General features: G+C 46.4%; 1 long non-coding RNA gene across 3 annotated transcripts; it reads right to left on the reverse strand.

Annotated features, from left to right (window-relative positions):
- Nucleotides 1-436: 436 nt before the first annotated feature.
- Nucleotides 437-10,144, reverse strand: LOC132323630 (uncharacterized). Of its 3 annotated transcripts, XR_009485392.1 has the most exons (4): nucleotides 9,723-10,144; nucleotides 8,276-8,862; nucleotides 5,710-5,837; nucleotides 437-3,483 (listed from the first exon to the last, which is right to left on the reverse strand). It is a non-coding gene; the product is annotated as an uncharacterized LOC132323630 (long non-coding RNA). The 3 variants fall into 3 exon arrangements; XR_009485390.1 differs by lacking the exon at nucleotides 8,276-8,862 and having other exon boundaries at nucleotides 9,723-10,123; XR_009485391.1 differs by lacking the exon at nucleotides 8,276-8,862 and having other exon boundaries at nucleotides 5,715-5,837; nucleotides 9,723-10,119.
- Nucleotides 10,145-16,445: the final 6,301 nt, after the last annotated feature.

Consider the following 16,445-nt stretch of genomic DNA (forward strand, 5'->3'; position numbering starts at 1 on the left):
TAATTCTATCTCAGCATGGCTATTCATAGGCAATTTGGAGATAAAATTATTTTGAGCCACAATTCTCTTTGCATTTCACCACACTGCTTCAGTAGCAAGCACCCCTTTATTTAAAAAAAGTTTCCTTTTGGGGATGTGAAAGTACAGGTATCAGTTAGTAATTTAGAGAGGGAAAAAGTCTTGTATCAATGCTAAAAACTAAAAAAAAGTCTTGAATCAATCTAATGTAAATATAAAACACTCTGTAGAAGGCCACAGCAGTTTTGCACACAGTGATGTACATCCCAGGGGGAAGGAAGAATCCTTCCAGCAAAGCCTGGCAGTTCATGGCTGTTCCAGCCATGGAATCTAGGGAATTTTATTTCCAATTGAGGGAAAGGTTGAAGTGAAAACACATACACCCTTTTGAGATGTTGTATATGAAAAATCTCAGATCTTTTCAGAAAAAGAGAAAAGCAAATTTTATTTTTGGTCTAAATTTTCACAAAACTCCATTTTTATGTATATATTTCAAAGTTTACCAATGAAGCTACTTGGCAGCATCAGTACAGAGAAGGGATGTATCAGCCATCATCTGTGTTAGAAGCAAACCCAGGATAAACCTTCAGTATTGCTAATTTCTGATGACCTTATCATAATGCCAGATAGATTTGATGTTCCCATTAAAATGTGAGTTCCTGAAATAATGCTGCTCCTGTGAGATTTGTACATTCTATTAAGAATGAGTCAGCTTCTAGCCTTGGGTTTCTGGGTAAAAGAGCTGAAAATACCAACGAGCTGCAATACACCAGTCTAGAAATCAGAAAAGAAATAAGAGAAGAAAATTCCAAAATTGTCTTTTGAAGATTAAATGACATATTTGGCCTGGAATTTTGGGTAGTTTGACAACTCTGAAATCATGTTGCATTAAACTTATTCTTGTGCTGTGACAGTGACACAATCTGCCTTTGGTGTCATGGTGCCCTGATCCTGCAACAAATTAATTAAGAGTTTGGGGTTAAACAAACATAGGATCAATCTTTCTGTTTCATGAAGTGGGACTGAATTTTTTTCCTTGATATGTGACAGTTTTGTGATATTTAAGCATATGCTGGATTTTTAACCTTAAATACCATTTATCTCTTTCCCTCCCAAGGAGCATTTTGTATTCAGTGTGTTTTATCTGGTGACTCATATTATCTGCAAATAATCAAGCTGAAATACTAATTGCTTTTGAAGAGGGAATAAAGGATGACATTGTTCTGGATCATCAAAAGCAATTCAATCCGTTCCTCAAGGCAGGAATAAAGGTTGCAGCCTTGTTTACAAAAATGGGGAAGGCAAGGGGCCACTCTCTTTCAGCTGTGCAGATGGGTGAGGAGAAACAGTGTTCAGATTGGGGTTATAGAATGCTACAGCTCTACTGAGCCTCTTAGAAGTAGCATTTAGTTCAGAGGCAGTGGTGTTCATTCACTCACCCCAAAAGAACCTGGAGGGCTTTTTATTACAGCTCTGCAGCCTGGGCAGTGTTTGGCACCAACTGCTTTGTAGAAGATTGCTTCCCTGGAGCTGGAACACAGGTACCAGGGGCACGGCCACCCTACTGCCAGCAGTGCTTTCTCAGTGGCCCCAACAGTAGGGGCAGGACTGTGGATCCAGAACTCTCCAACAACAGGCTTCCTAAAGCTTAGGTTGTGTTTTGAAGGGTCAAGAGAAAGCACTGACTTTTCTGTTTTCCAGAAACTGCTGGCTAAGTTAATGAGACTGAAAAAATATCAACAGCCGTTTCCAGCAAAAATAACCAGCGGCAGTAATGGTCCCATCTCCAGTCTACTACATCAGAACTTCACCAGGAGCATAGCAAAGGACAGGAGAGTTGTTTAAAAACTGGAATCATGCAATAATAGCATTGCTTCTGGTTGGTTGGCTCTGCCCAGCCCAAACCTATAGCCTCCCAGGCTCTGCATTTAATGGCCTGGAGGAGAAGCCATATGAGAGCAGCTGAAGTCTCTTGGTCTGTTCTGCCTGGAGGAGACAGAGGGGAGACCTTGCAGTCCCCAAGTTCCTTGTGAGGGGAAAAGTAGGGGCAGGCACTGATCTCTTCCCTGACCAGTGACAGGATCTGAGGGAATGGCCTGAAGCTGTGCCAGGGGAGGTTCAGGTTGGACATTAGGAAAAGGTTCTTCACCCAGAGGTGGTTGGGCCCTAGAACAGCTCGCCAGGGAAGTGGTCACAGCACCCGCCTGACAGAGCTCAAGAAACATTTGGACAATACTCTTAGGCATGTGGTGTAGTTCTTGGGGATGGTGCTGAGCAGGGCTGGGAGTTGGACTCAGTGATCCCTGGGGTCCCTTCCAACTCAGCATATTCTGTCATTCTGTGAGTAATGATTCATTGCACATTAAAATACTTACTGCTGCGTTGAAATGACAAACATACACAATCCTCTGGCTTTTGATTTTGACCAACTAGCTTTTAAAAGATGTGAGGCTGATCTAAGGCTTAATTGTTTCTTGAGCAGCCTTTGTTGCACTGATTCTGAAAAGTCATTTTCCAGGCTGTGACACCTGCTGACCTGAAGCATCAGGGGATGAAAACAGACCCAAACACGAAGTGACCTGTGCTTGGTGCCTGTTTGTGCTGCACACTCTGACACAGAACCCCGGTGTGCAGCGGCCTGGGCTGTGCTCAGACATGCTCCGTGTATTGACGCCGCAGCAGCATGTGGTTGTGTTGGACAAACAACTCGCTGTGCCCCCAGACTGGTGCTGCCTTGGGTCTCTGCCTGACCTTGGGTGGTGTGATACCAGTCCTTCAACCCCAGGCTGGTTCAAATGCATGCTTGAAACTATTATTTGAGAAGCCAAGGATTTTTCCTAGAAGGGTTGGGTGCTGTGCCTCTGATGGCACGTGCCTGGAATGGGAGGTGATGACCTGCACCACCAGCACAGCAAATGTGGGTAAGGATACAAGATCACGCTTGGGAAAACCTGAGACTTGTTATCTCCTGGCCTGGCATTCATCACATGATTGCAGGGACAAAGTAGCATAGATGTAGAATGACTGAACCTTTAAGGGACCTGGCGAGGTTGTGTGCTCCAGCTTCTCACTCAGAGCTGGGCTAATCTCAGCATGAGGGCAGATCACTCCGGATGTGTCCACCTGAGTTTTGGAAACCTACAACAACAAAAATTCCACAGCTCTTCTGGGGAATCTCTTCCAACATTGTTTGGGTTTTTTTCCTAATACCGAATCAGATTTTTCTTTGAGGTAACTTTTTTCTCGGCCCATGAAGTTTCTCACCTCATTTGTGGTAAAATAATTTGCAAGTTGCGGATGAGAAGGGGTGCCCATCTTTTCCCACTGCTGAGACCTTGTGCATGCTGCTTCCTTTCTGCTACCAGTTATCCTGGGTTGCAGACACCTCCTCCAGCTGCCGTGTCCATCAGAGATAACCAACCGTTCCTCAGCTGTGACTGTCCTCATGGAAAGCTGGAATAGCTTCTGCTGACAAAGCAGGAGAAAAGGGAGAGAGGATGAGAGGCTGTTTGACTTTACCTGCTCCACCTGCAGCTCCTGTGTTCAGGGGCTGCACACTCACACCCATCCTGTCTGTGGTGTCCCTGAGTTCAGCATAGGTGGCTACGGAAGAGATCATCTTCTCTTTAGAATGCAAATTAAGATAGAAATTACAATGTGCATGGTTTTGTTTGCTCGTTCGTTTTTCCACGGTGTGTAGCTGCAGTATTTATGTTATTGGAAAGCCATGGGCTCTCTGTGGAGCCATCCTGCATCCCAAGATAAAAGGCTAACATGTATGGGGGACTGGTCGGAGCAGTGCATTTGAGAAATATGGACAAAATAATCCTCAAGCAATTAACTTATTTAGGAATGACAAAAGAGCTGGCAGGTGATTCCTTTGTTCTCTGACAGGGACAATAATATTTAGTCTATAAATAGGCTTTTTAAAAAAGCTTTCTAAGTTGAATACATCAGAATTTTTTCAAATTAATCATTTTTGACAGAAGATGCTGATCAAAATTAAAATAACTCCAAAAAATAGCCAATTATGCTACAAAAAGGTAATAAATCTGTAGGGGAAAATATAATAGGAATGCTTTCAATTCATAAGTTGTTCATTTAAAAAAATCTGGAATTTCACAGTGATATTTTTGAAGTTTTATGTTCTGTAGGGTTTTTTAACATCATGGCTGACATGTCATGAAATCATCACGGTGCATAATAACATCTTATCATTTCTAGCTCAGAGTGTTGCCTGTTTGTTGTAGTGAAACAGTTTGGCACCTGATCAAAGTGTCTCCTGCCTGTCTTGTAAAAAAAAAAATGTCAAACTTCCATTACAACACAGACAGGAGACACTTTGATCTAGAAAAGAAAGTATGTTAGTGTTTACTAAATGGCAGATGGTTTTAATAGTTTTAAAATGAAACAGAATAAAAAAATAATAAGGTTTTCCTATATAATATGCAGGACAAATGAAATGCCATGAAATCATATGAAAAAAGCCCTAAACCAGAGATAAAAAGCAGGAAAGAGCATTTCTTAATAGAAAATGACCTTTTTTTGGTAAGGGTATTTTCCTTTGTCATTTGCTTTTGACCAGGCTGGGTTTGCCAGGCACTGAGTCTGCTCTGCACTCTGCTGCTGGGATGTGGGCATGGAGCTGGCAGGGCTGTGAGGCTGGAAATGCCTGACTTGTTTGAAAAGAGAGATGAGGTTGACCCATGTGACAAGGATGACTCTTGCGTTGTTGCCATTGGCTCGTTTAATGTCCAAGGAAAATTCCAGATCAGCAAATATGCCTATTCTTGGCAAATATGTTTCTTAAACAAAAATAAAACCCCAAAGAGGTGCCCAATCTGGAGCATTAACTTGAGACAGTTATCTGTGGTACTTGGGGATCTGTTCCAGGAAACAGCATGCTGAGCTCCACATCTGACTCCAGCTATTTGGGAACAGGGTGCCAGCATCACACCATATGTGTACGCATATAACTAATTATTATTATTATTATTATTATTATTATTATTATTATTATTATTCCTACAGAATCATATGATAGTGTGCACACAGTGAACAGCATCCCAAAATAAATAGACACACAAAATGCTTCCTGGTGAGAGCGGAGGAAAGTCAGACCAGCTTCAGGAGGGCTTACCAATATGGTTTAAATCAGGACAAAGCAAAAATGTCCTTTTCTGTTGCCGGTTCTTGTAGTTAGGTAGGTTGGTAGAAGCCCAGTGAGGGTTCTATTCCCCTCTGATAACTCATCCTGCCCTGCTTTAACTGTTATCCAAGAATGTGAAACCTTCACTGCTGATTGCAGGATCATTTAGGTTGGAAAAGGTCACCTAGTCCAACCGCAGAGCAACAGCTGAGCTTGCAGCTGCCAGCAGCTCGGCTGGCTGGTGGGACATCCCACTGCTGTCCTACCACAGGCTTCCAGCTGCACAGGCATCTGCCAAATGGAAGAGCAGCTGACTGCTGGCCTTCCTGCCTCAGACTGTGGCAGGTCCTCAGAAGACATGAGATGGCCAGAAATGTGTTTGCATTTGTGCCATCAGAAGCGGGGGTGTCCAAGCCCGAGGCACAGCTGTGCTGTCAGGAGCGGCGGCTGTGACGTGGAATGGCTCTGCTTCCTGCCTGTTCCTGAGGGCCTGCCTGAGCCTGCAGTCCTCCTGTGTGCTGAGATGCTGGGCATCTACCTACCTTACCTGTCTGCAGGATGGAGCCAGCACAGCTTGCAGTGTGTCCTGAAAACTTTCCACTGTGACATTCCTTATATGTGGCTCTGTCGGGTGCCAGCAGCTTTCCACTCTGGGGTTCATACCAGCCTCCTGTGGAAAGCAAAGCCATGGCACATGAAGGGTTACTGCAGGAGGAAGTACAGGAAAGAGGAAAGACAGATTTCAAGCCTCGAGTCAGCCAAAAAACTGAAATTGTAGGGAGCTGCACTGAAAAGATGAAAAAAATGAAGAAAAGAAGGGAAGATTTGAATGGATCCAAGCCTGCTGAGTGGTATAAAGGAGAAAAACAGTGGTGGCATGAAACTCTTCCAGCTGCTTTCCACAGACCCGGCACAGCAAATTTGTCACAGGAAGTAAAGCAGAGAAAGGGAGTGAAATGGGTCAGGGCAAAGAGGGCACACGGAGGGAGGGATGCCTTCTACCTCTGGCAAGGCCAGAGCACTGAGCTCTCCTCTGCATGCGGGTCTGTGACCCACGCCAGATTTTGGGTGCCCTTGGAGAGGCACAGCAGGGATGTGGATGGGGCTGGATGGGGAAATGTCCCCTGGGACTGGCAAAAGCAACTGTGTCAGCTCTGTGCCCAGGCAGTCAGGGTGATGCAGGGAGGAGAGTGAGCACTGGCTGCCCGGTCTGCCTCCTGCAAGGCCTGCCAATGCCGCCCTTCATGCAACAGGTGAATCAGGGGAACACAAAAAAAAAAAAAAAGAAAAAAAAAGGAAACAGAGAAGCCACTCAGTGTAGGAGATGAAGCAGTTATGAAGAAGATGCCTTTCAGGTGTGACATGCCGTGTCAGGAGCTCAGGAGCGCCCACGGGGGAAGGTTACCGCTCATGCCTGGTGGGAAGGCAATACCATCGTGTCCTGCAATCAACCAGCCCAGCGAAATGTTAATGGTTAATGACCCGAAACAATGGCCCATTTGTGGCGGAGGCAGGGTGCTTTGCACCCCCCGAGGGGGAGGAGGTGAGTTTTTGGGTATGTGATGGCAAACCTCTGGTCTGCACAAGCCAGAGGGGGTGAGCAATCACCACCAGCGGCTACAAGCCGGGCTTTGAGGCTGATAAGAGGCAGATCTCGTGAGGTGGGATGGTGCTTTCATCCTGCCAATTGCCCTCCCTGACAGAAGTCACTCAGGTGTGAAGCCCCCCCCCACACCTCCACCTGGGAAAGGTCCTGAGGGTTTTCATCCCTTCTGATGGGGCATTCCTGGCTCAACTGTGCTGATGTGAGAGGCAGCTGTCATGACTTAGGAGGTGTCACAAACCATCAAAGCCCCCAGAGTGCCCCCAGACTCATTTCTGAGGCTTCCCACCAGGCTTGCTGAGGCTCGCCCCCAGGGGAGGTGCCTGGGCGCTCCCACTGAGCCCGAGTGTATTTGAACCCATTGGACTTTGTGTTTCACGGGCTTCTTTCCCCACCCCCAACAGGTCAAGACTGCGATCATCGCTTTGACACAGGGACCCTAAATTGCAACAATCAAGTCTTGCCGTGAGATCCATGAGTGGTACTCTTACCTTTTATTTTTCTTTCTTTTCCCTTACACATTTTCTTAAGTGAGTGATATTTTGATGCTGTCATATTGCCATGTTACTGTAGATAACAGTAACCAAAACGGCCACGTGCCTGCTTTCCATTGCAACCAAATTATTCTAAAATAAACCCTACATATATCTCTATCTTTACAAACACTGATCGTCCAATGTCCCTTCAAGCTAATCCACCCCAAGGGATCTGTTAGAGAGAACCTGGAATGGGATGGGGAGCAGTTACCAGTGAAGAGGATGTTAGGTGAAATGCTACAGTGTTGTGGAGAAAAGCACTGGGAAGAGAAGTGACAGCTGGCCCCGTCGGAAAAGAAAGCTACAAGAAAGTTGGAGAGGAATATTTTACAAGGATATGTAGTGATAGGACAAGGGGCAAAGGCTTTAAACTGAAAGAGGGTGGGTTTATTTTAGGTATTAGGAAGAAATTATTTTCTTTGAGGGTGGTGAGGCACTGGCATAGGTTGCTCACAGAAACTGTGGATGCTCCATCCCTGAAAGTGTTCAAGGCCAGGTTGGAACCCGATCTAGTGAGAAATGTCCCTGTCCACAGCAGGGAGGTTGGAGTGATCTTTAAAAGCCCCTTCCAACCCAAACCACACTATCATTCTATGAAAAAGGGTTTATGGGTAAAAGCCATGAGGTTAATGACTCTGTAGCAGCCAACCTGAGGTGCAGTGTGTGCTTTTCACCTTTGGTATTTAGAAAAGCCCTATAAGAACCATGCATAAAAGATACAGGCCTGTGCATATAACCTCTGGGGTCACTTAGGGTCCTCCCTGGGAAGAAGTGAGCAGGAAGAGCATGGGAAAGAGCTTTCAGTGACATATATCAACAGGAACAAAAGCAAGCTGTTGCTCTGCTCTTGAAGGTGGCAGGTTAGTAGCAATGGCCTGGAGCTGAAGGAGGAGCAGGGTTCAGGTTAGACTTTGAGATAAGGGCTGGGCAGTGAGAAGTCACCCGCTGGGTGAAGCTTCCTGGACTTACCTGGAGCTTGACAAGTGATTCAGAAATGGCTTCTGCCAGCAGGAAATGTTTGTCTAAACAGCTCCCCCGGCCATCTTATTAAAGTTGGAGTTTCCGAGAGGCAGCACTAAACCTATGTCATTATCAGAGCTATCTTTTCAAGTTGGGTCTCTAGATAATGACACTAATTCTGTTTCTCAGGCAAAATTTCCATGTGATTTGCTGGAGGCTGTGCACAAACAATGAATGTCCCTCAGAGATTGATATTACAAATGTTTTTGCTCAGAAATCAATCTGTTGATTGAGGAAGTCATTTCATGCCAGAAAAATTGTGTTGTCTCCAAAATCCAGCCATGAGCTTAGGGAGAAGAGGCTACCTAGTCAGATGTGTGCTGTTGACTTGGTCTCTGCCAGAACATGCTTCAGCTCCTGTGCTCATGGCTTCCTCCACTGCCTCCTCCTCCTTGGCATCCCAGGTGCTCCAGGTGCTTTGGGGCAGATTTTGTTTTCCTACAGGGCTGGTTGAGTGTGATGAACATGTGGGAAGAGAGCCCAAGAGGCAGCTTTGTGCTGTCTGCCCAAGGATCCTTGAAATGGCTGGGCACTTCCTGTGACATGGAGCCATAGTTTGGAGATAATGATAATTTAAGACATACGTCTGAGAAGCTGTTTATAAGGTTTTCTTAAATAATTTCCCTCTTAGCTAAAGGTCACGGGATCCAAAAGCCACAGCAGTCCAAGCATGGCTGTTCTTAAGCACCAGTCCCAGCTTGGCCTGACTTTGCTGAACCCTTGCAAGGAGATAGCCTCACACAGTGATTTGTACCAAGACACATAGAAACGTGTTGGGATACATCCAGCCTGATCACTGGAACATGTAAAACATGCCTTTGAAAGCAACTCAAGGTTTGTGGAAGCTTGAGTGGGTTGGAAAGGCCTCTAGGTACCAGCTCAGGGACCAGATGTTCCAGTCCCCCATAGCCCACATCCCTGCCTGAAAAGGTGGCCCAGTTCATCCCTGTTAGGTGTCTTTAATGAGCTTGTAACCTAAAACTATAAATACTGGAGCAGATTTTGTCACTGGGGCTCACCCAAAAGTCTTCCCTTGAGAGTGATTAAAGCTATTCCAGATAACAGCAGTGACAGTCGCTGCCCTCCCAACACCAGATAACAACCCTGGGGAGAACAGCCACCAAACCCTCTGCACTGATGCCCAGGATCCCAAGCACCGAGCAAACTCCCACCAGCTTTCATGTCCAGACACGTTTTCTGTCAAGACTTATCAGCCATTAAATATTGAACGCTGAAAATTTGGGGAGGAAAGGTAGCAAAACAAACTTTATGGCTATTTCCAGAGCTGTTTCCTAAGGCACAAACACAAGTTTCAGGGGGAACCATGCCAGGCTGGTGACTGCTTTCCATGTTCCTGCTTTCCCTTGCTGCCCACCCTTTGGAAGTATGTTCCTACCTGGTCTGCAGACAGAAAAAAAACCAGAGAGAGCCAGCAGCTGGATCCTACAGGGGACTTCTCCTGTGGCTTCAAAAATATGGGTGGGGAGAGGAGAAAAAGGAGTTTTCGGTTGTTACTGCTTCGCTCTTTTGCTCTGCTAGCTCATGTAAAAACAGATGCAGAAAGACAAGATAAGGAACTCTGTGGTTTCATCTCGTAACCTCAAACAGCAAACACTCCTCAAAAACAGTTTACTATGTGGTCACATTGCTTCGAAGAAAGGATAAGAAGCCCAACTGAAAAAAACACAATATAGTAATTGAAAAATAATATTTAGTCACAGAGGAGCTATAAATAAAATAGAAGATGCCAGGAGATTTGAAAGCCTCAACAACTCAATAGCATCTCTCTCTCAGGTTTCTTCTTCTTTTTCTCCTGTAGATATGCTTCAGTTGCTATTGATACAGGCACCTCCTCCCAAAAACTGGCTAAATGGTTTACCCACCCCCCCCAAGTCCCATTAAAATAGATGCTTTTCAGCATGTGCCAGGAATAGCCTTATGTGAAATGTGCTAAGATGTTGCAACTTCTATTGGGTTTATTTTCAGTGAGTACGATGAAGCAGCATAAGGCAGGGCTCTGAGGCTGGGGACAAGCATGGAAAGGAGAAGTTAATTTATAGTAATATTGAAATAATAGAAATTAATTTATAGTAATTTTGAACTGCTGAGTTTCATTTTCATTTGTACTCCTAGCATGGCACTACGGGTTGAAGATTTAAAAGAAAAAAAAACAGACCAAAAAACATTAAATACCAATATGTTAACTATAGCACTTGCAGCTTCACAGAAAAAACAAGATGTTCTCTAAATGCAGGTGTTGCCAGTACTGAAATAACAGCTGGCATATACTGATAATTACTTACTGGACTTGCTCAGTGGGTAGAGCTTAACAGCGGCAGAGTAAGGGCAGAGTAACAGACTGACTCCTTCTCCCAGCTCCAGAGCTCTGAATTTCTACTTTGGCTTCCCTTTCTTCTTCCTTTTCCTTGCCATTTTTAATTTCAGCCTCATTGGTGCCTTCCAACAGCCTGTTTCCTCTCCCCCCACCCTGGGTACCCACCCCACGGATTCAGGTCCCGGGGCAGGTCCCTGCTGGCAGCTGCCAAAGCCACCCTGTCCCCAAGGCAGCTGCCGAGCAGGGAAGGAGGTTGAGAGCAATCAGCCTGAGGGGTGTCACCCACATTGGTCCCCCTCCCATTGAGGGTAACTTGTCTGCCTGATGCCAAGCATGGAAATTGAGCTTCAAACACAATCTTGGTGCAGGGAGTGTGAAGTCCCACTAACCAGCACAAGGCAACACAGCAGGAACATCATCTTAATCCCAAGGGGTGAGACCTGGAGCTCAGTGGGGCTGTGGGCAGAGGAGACACAGGGGCAGCAGTGGAGAATCCCAGGCTGTTTAAGCTGTGAGTGGTAGCTCCTGCTGTTAGTCGGGGGCACTTTGAGCTAAAATGCTGCCTCACACATCCACGAGTGGCAGAAGTGAAAGAGAAAAACAGACTGACTTGATTTAAAGTAAACATGAGAAAAACAAATCCACCCAAACCCTCATGCCGTGTTATCAGAAAGGTACCAGGCTGCAAGAATGCTGTGGGTTAAATTAGCCTGTAATAGCCGATTTTGAGCTGCATTTTTTTGTAAGAAAAGCAAATCAACAAGTTTTTCCTGAGGACTGGAAAACGCCAAGAGCTGTAACATACTTCTTTTCAAGTTTGTCTTCAGAGATGTGAGGACAATTCAACAGTAAAGCTGGATTGTGGCTAAACATATCTGAGGAAGTGTCCCACTTACCACGGTGTAGTGGGTCATTCTGCCTGGCCGCACAAAAATTCTGGCTGTGGGTCTCCCTCTGTGGTCACCAATTGTGGTGTTGTGAGGGTCGAGGTGGGAGATGAGAATTGACTCCAAGTTCTCAGAAGGCTGATTTATTATATTAAGATATTATATTATATTATATTATATTAAAGGAAAATGATATACTACAACTATACTATAAAAAGAGAAAGGAGACATCAGAAAGCTAGACAAGAATGAATAATAAAAACCTGTGACTGACCAGAGAGTCTGGGATTGGTCATTAAGTAAAAACAATTCACGTGGAACCTATCAAAGATGCACCTGTGGGTAAGCAACCTCCAGACCACATTCCAAGCAATCAGATAATTATTGTTTACATTTCTTTTCTGAGGCTTCTTAGCTGCTCAGGAGAAAAATCCTTGTGAAGAGATTTTTCAGAAAATATCACGGTGACATCCCTCCACTCCCTTGGGACACCAGAAAATCTCCTTGCCTGCCTTCCTGGGGAAAACTTCACTGCTGGGATGGAGGGAAGGGAAAGGAGTACATCCGTGTACTTTCCACCAATCTCCTTTTCTTGGTGGATTTAGGCTAAGGAAAAACTGCAAATTAGTTTTGAGTCGAGGCACACTAGGCTGGAATTAGAAGTCCTCCTTCATAAGCCAGGTTTTGGCCATGGCCAGCTTTGGCAGCCCAAGTGCTGGAGAGCGGGTGGGCCTTTGTGGCCAGATGGGCTCTCAGCCCGAGGAGCAGGGCCAGTGCCTGAGCCTGGGCACAACCGCTGCGGCCACAGGGCAGATTTTGGATCCCTTGGGCCACAGAGCCTCCCTTGCCCTGAGCCATCTGTGCACAGATACAGACGTACACATTCACATGGGATTGTTTTCTTTGCAGGGTGTGGCTTGACACTTCCTCTACTGGTTTCACTGGGTCAGAGATACGCTTTGCAATGAACAGGCAGGAGGTTTTCCTCCCTTTTGAAGAGGAAGTCTGGGAAAAAGAAGCCCTTGCCTTCTCCAGGCTCCAGGGGAACCTCATACTCATACTTGAGTGACCCTCAGAGAGCCCCCCTAATGCCCCCACCACCCCCCACACCACCTCAGCATCACCTTACCTGGGCTGGGCTACCTTTCCTCCCTGGTGGGTGGGGGTTTCACTGTGCTTCACACTTGCTTTCCAGATCCACTGTTTGGCCATCATTGCTTTCTTATTTCAGATATATATTAATTAACTGTAAGTACATGTACACAAATTATTACATATATTTGTGTTATCTCTGTGTTTTGGGTATAATTCTCTCACACCCACCTTTTCTATGGAGGGCTGGTGCAGAAGGGGCTGCTGCTGCTCCTCCCTCTGGCCCTTGAAGTGTGCACATCCCCCTGAGTGCCCTTGCCCACCACAGGCTGTGGCACTGGCACACATGGGGAGCCCCATGGGAGATGAGGACACTTGCCTAGAGAAGCCTTTTGGGTCCCCTCCATCTCCAGTGTGTCCCCACTCTGTGACCCCCATTCTTCCTGCCAGCTGTGTCACGCCATGCCTGGCCCCCAAACCCCTATGTCTCCCCTTGTTTCCACATGCTCTCCCATGTGTCTCGCTACTTCTCCACATGTGTTCTGCTCTCTTTCCACACCTGTCCTTCCATGTTTGCCTACATGGCTTGCCATGCTCTCCTGTGCCCCACCACATGCCCATGGGTCTCCTGTGCCCCCCATGCACCTCCCCTGTATCCCACCTGTCCCTTTGCACCTTCTTAAGTGTCTCTGTGTGCCATGCATGCTTTCCAGACCCTTCACACATCCCACCAAACCCCCTGCATGTCCCCACTGGTCCCCAATGCTTGTCCAACTATGGCTCCATGCCTGTCCCTTGCACCCTCCTTGTGTGTTCCCTACCAGCTTTCCCAGCTGCCCCATTCCTACTGTCCCTGGGCAGTAGAGTCTGCTGACATCTTGGCACACTGTGCTACCAAACCCTGAGGTGTCAGTTTCTGATTTTGGGAGAAGCAGCAAGGTTACCATCTTAGATGAAAGCAAAAAACCCTTTCCTCTTGTGACAAGCACTATTTGTTTCAAGCCCATGTGAGCACAATCTTGAGTGTTTTGGTGTAAATTGCCTGCTTGTGACACACAAACCAGTTCCTGAAAGAGTGCAGCGGGCTCACTGGCTGCTTTGGTCTGGAGCTGTCTCAGCTTTCAGGATGTAACACGTCCCCAGGAATTATTTCAAGCTGTAGCAAGAAAACACATGGCAAACTGTCCAGCTGCTTGCAGTAGCCCTGCAACAAGATCTGTATTGTGAAAGTATGACTAAAGATGGCAGGAGAGAGAGGGTGCCCATGGCAGAGCTCCACGGCCAGGTGACTTCTACTGTAAATAATGTAGATTGTTATTGACAACCGAAAAGCAATAAACCTATTGCTACATGCTTTTTAGGCCAACTTTTGGCTGGCAAACAAGGAATGTGATGGACCTTCCCAACGCTGGTATTCTGGTGTTTGCTTTGGGTATTGACATTTTATATCCCATTGTTAAAGGCTGGGAAAAAAAGTCACTTATTGATTGGGACAGAGCTATTTTTGTGGCAAGGGGTAGGGGCCTCCTTTTCATATTATTTGCATGCCTTCTCATTTACTGGGCATGGAGAGAGATAGGCTGTGTCTGTGACACTGAGTGGTGCACAGACCTCCCACCCTGGATGTGCACTGAGGTGACAGCATGGCTGTTGGAGAGGGCCATGTTGTGTGGGTTAGACTGGTTTCACATCCAGCCCAGCATCCATCTCCAGATGTGGCCAGTTGTTTTGGGAGGAGGGAGGACAGGGTTTGTAATTCTTCCCCTGCCAGGTGCTGAGATCTTTGTTCACTTCCTGAAGGCTCCTAGTGCTTGACCTGCTTTCTTGACTGCTGCCGGGGGCTCAGCTCGTGCTTCAGTGGACACTAAACACAGGACCCAGCTCTGGACCAGCAGTGGTTTGTGCAGAGCCCATGTCAGTCCAGGACTCTTTTTTCCCCCCCTCAAAATGTCTAGTTTTGCAGTTGTACGTGTTGAATTTTTTCTGCCCTTTGACCCTTCACCGTCTGCAGTTCTCACAGCCTGTCCTTGTCCTCAGTCAGCTCCTTATCAGTGGCCAACTCTCTCCCCTCCCTCCTCACCCCTTTTGCCAGGCCATTTACGGAGGACTGAGCAGCTGAGGTCACCGCACAGAGGCAGACCCCGGTGGAAGGTCACTGCTATCACGCCGCCATATGAGAACTGGCTGTCTTCTCCTGACCTCCGTTTCCTGTTTTTCAGCCCGTTATTTGTAGATAGCAGGACTCGCTCTCTTATGCCTGAGTGGCTGCATTTCCTGAGGAGCTTTCTCTGCAGCCTCATTTAATCCTGGGCAGCTTCCTGGGCTAGTGGAGCTGTTGTGCCCACAGGAGTGGTGTGCTGGTCCCAACTTGCCTGAGCCTTGGGATGGTGGTATATGTGCCAGCAGGTCCAGAGCCACCCCACTGCCTTGGTGTCTTTGGTAGGAATGTGCGTGTTTTGGGTCCCCCCTGCAATCACTGTGGGGCAACAGCTCCACACTCTCCAAGGGGCTGGTGGTCTCTGCCCATCGTCCAGAGCAGATGCTGTCTTGTGGGAGTCCTGCAGCCACCAGCTCAGGGCTGAACAGCAAACAGCAAACAGCAACAGTCTCAGCTCGGCAGAAGTCTGTAAGAACATGTGGCTAATTTGGTGCATGCACACGTGCAGCCAGGACCAGTGTGGTTTCTGAATAAGCCCAGGTGATTTTGCAGCTGGGACGGGGCTCAGGGCACATGTTTTTAACCCTGCTGTTTAGCTCACATGGTGGTGAGTCAGGTCTAAGACCTTTGTTGACTCTGCTCTCTCCATTTCTCTTTGTTGCCATCAAGCACTCAATGTTTATCACCAGCGTTGGGATGTCCTTCCCCAGCTGCACCTGAGGAATCTGTGCAGTAGCTGCAGCAGCACCAGGGTAGAGCACACTGGATAGGCACGGCTTGCTTCTCTTCCCACAGCTCCAGATGACAAAAATAGCTCAAAATGGTGACAATTCTCCTATTGTTTTATTTCATGATAATTTTCTTTCTCTTTTCTCTGCCCCACTGAGGGACTTTTTGGCAGTTTGCAAACATCCCCCTGTTCACATTCACTGAATGTTACTACAGGCATTTCTTTCATGTGACAGCTTGAAAAAGGGATGTGAAAGCTTTCCTTCTTGTCTTCCTGGCCTTTCCCTCCATCATCTGACCCTCATGAATGCTCTCCAGCAAACAGTTTTCCTTTCTTGCATGGTAGAATCTGGAAATAATTGCCTGCCACAGCACTTACTTCTATCAGTGAATAAGCTTGTGTAATTGCGCCGTGGTCTTTGCTCCACAGTTCATTTTCTTAGCTCAGAAATGTGCTTTTATTTTTTTTTTTAACCATTGCATATAGTCTGTTTATCCCCACAATTCATTGTTGCCGATAAAGTAGGAAAATAAGGGATAATCACTACTTAAATGCTTTAAAACCAATGCCATGTGTGGGGAAAAAAAGCCCCAACCAAACAAGGAAAAAGTCCTACCATCCTCAAAGGAATGTGCATCAAATGTGCTCTAGCCAAAGCACTGGCTTTTTCTGATGGATCATACAAAAACTCAAGGTCCTGATAATCTGACAAGCCACAGTTTGATTCTTTGAATCCCTAACCACAGCTCAAAAATTGTCTGACTTGTATCAGAAGCTCTGCAGTTATGGTTGTTGCTGATCATTTGTTTGTAATTGGTACAGCAAGCTCTGGGAGCAGCGAATATCATAATCCTGTGTCACTGTATAGCTCCAAGGAGATTGCTGATAAATAACAATAATATACACACACATAATGG

Source organism: Haemorhous mexicanus, chromosome 2, assembly GCF_027477595.1.
Source record: "Haemorhous mexicanus isolate bHaeMex1 chromosome 2, bHaeMex1.pri, whole genome shotgun sequence".
Classification (NCBI taxonomy): Eukaryota; Metazoa; Chordata; class Aves; order Passeriformes; family Fringillidae; genus Haemorhous; species Haemorhous mexicanus.